This window comes from Chenopodium quinoa, unplaced genomic scaffold (assembly GCF_001683475.1).
Source record: "Chenopodium quinoa cultivar QQ74 unplaced genomic scaffold, ASM168347v1, whole genome shotgun sequence".
Classification (NCBI taxonomy): Eukaryota; Viridiplantae; Streptophyta; class Magnoliopsida; order Caryophyllales; family Amaranthaceae; genus Chenopodium; species Chenopodium quinoa.
Window position 1 is genome coordinate 556,663 of NW_018743197.1, and position 2,382 is coordinate 559,044.

Genomic DNA, 2,382 nt, shown 5'->3' on the forward strand with positions numbered 1-2,382 from the left:
ACATTCAAACAAAGCGTTTTGAATCAAATAAAATTCAAACACATTCAAACAAATCTTTTTTTATAAAAGGAAAGCAAACACATTCAAACAAAGTTTTTTGCATCTAATGAAAGTCGAACACATTCAAGCAAATCTTTTTGATTCAAATGAAAGTAAAACTCATTCAAACAAAGCTTTTTAATATAATTAAAATCAAACACATTCAAACATATCTTTTTGAATCAAATGAAAGCCTAAAACATTCAAACAAAGCTTTTTGAATCAAATGAAAGTCATACACATTTATACAAAGCTTTTTAAATTGAATGAAAGTCAAATGCATTCTACGAAGTTAATTAAATTAAATGAAAGTTGAAGACATTCAAACAAAGCTTTTTGAATTAAAAGAAAGACAAACACAGTTGAACAAAGCTTTTTGAATCGAATGAAAGTTAAATGCATTCAACGAATCTAATTGAATCTAATGAAAGTCGAACAAATTCAAACAAACCTTTTTGAATTGAATGAAAATAAAACACATTAAAACAAATCCTTTTGAATCAACTGATAGTCAAACATATTCAAACAAAGCTTTATGAATCGAATAAAAGTCAAATGCATTCAACGAAGCTAGTTAAATTAAATAAAAATTAAACACATTCAAAAAAAATATTTTTCAATTAAAGGAAATTCAAACACATTCAAACAAAGATTTTTGAATCAAATGAAAGTCAAACACATTCAAACAAAGCTTTTTGAATCGAATGAAAGCCAAATGCATTCTACGAAGTTAATTGAATCAAATTAAAGTCAAACACATTCAAACAAAGGTTTATGAATTAAATGAAAGACAAACACATTCAAACAAACCTTTTTGAATTGAATGAAAGTTAAATAAATTAAACGATGCTAATTGAAACTAATGAAAGTCAAACACATTCTAACAAAACTTTTTGAATTGAATGAAAGTCAAACACATTTAAACAAATTTTTTTAAATTAATTGATAATTAAACACATTCAAACAAAGCTTTTAGAATCGAATGAAAGTAAAATGCATTCAACAAAATTAATTGAAAGTAGAACACATTCAAACAATGTTTTTTGAATATAATGAATGTCAAACACATTCAAACGAAAATTTTTGAATCTAATGAAAGTAAAACACATTCAAACAAAGCTTTTTAATCGAATAAAAGTCAAATGCATTCAACGAAGCTAATTGAATAAAATTAAAGTCTAACACATTCAAACAAAGCTTTTTGAATCAAATGAAAGTCAATCACAAACAAAACTTTTAAAATCAAAGGAAAGCAAACACGTTCAAACAAAGCTTTTGGATTCTGATTAAAGTCAAACGCATTAAAACAAATCTTTTTGAATCAAATGAAAGTCAAACACATTCAAACAAATCTTTTAGAATGTAATGAAAGTAAAAAAAACATTCAAAATCTTTTTTATCAAATGAAAGTCAAACACATTTAAACAAAGATTTTTGAATCAAATTAAAGTGAAACACAATCAAACATAGCTTTTTGAATCAAATAAATGTCATACACATTTAAATAAGGATTTTTGAACCGAATGAAAGTCAAATGCATTCTATGAAGCTAATTGAATCAAAAGAAAGTCAAACACATTCAAACAAAGCTTTTTAAATTAAATGAAAGACAAACACATTTAAACAAAGCTTTTTAAATCAAATGAAAGTCAAATGCATTCAACAAAGCTAATTGAATTTAATGAAAATAAAACACATTCAACTAAAGATTTTTGAATCATATGTAGGTCAAACACATTGAAACAAAGATTTTTTTTAATTGAATGAAAATTAAATGAATTTAACGAAGCTGAATGAATTAAATGAAAGTTAAACACATTAAAACAAAGATTTTTGAATAAAATGAAAGTCAAACACATTCAAACAAAGCTTTTAGAATCTAATGAAAGTCAAACACGTTCAAACAAATCTTTATGAATCAAATGAAAATCTAACACATTCAAACAAAGTTTTTGAAATCCAATGAAAGTCAAACGCGTTAAAACAAAGCTTTTTAAATCAAATCGAATAAATGTCAAATGCTTTCCATGAAGCAAATTGAATCAAATGAAAGTCAAACACATTCAAACAAAGCTTTCTGAATCAAATCAAAATCAAATGCATTCAATGAAGCTAATTGAATCAAATGAAATTAAAACACATTCAAATAAAGCTTTTAAAATCAAATAATTGACAAACACATTCAAATAAAGCTTTATAAATAGAATGAAAGTCGAACACATTAAAACAAATCTTTTTGAACCAAATTATAGTCTAACGCATTAAAACAAAGTTTTTTGTATCAAATAAAAATCAAACACATTGAAACAAAGGTTTTGAATCAAATGAAACCCAAACATAATC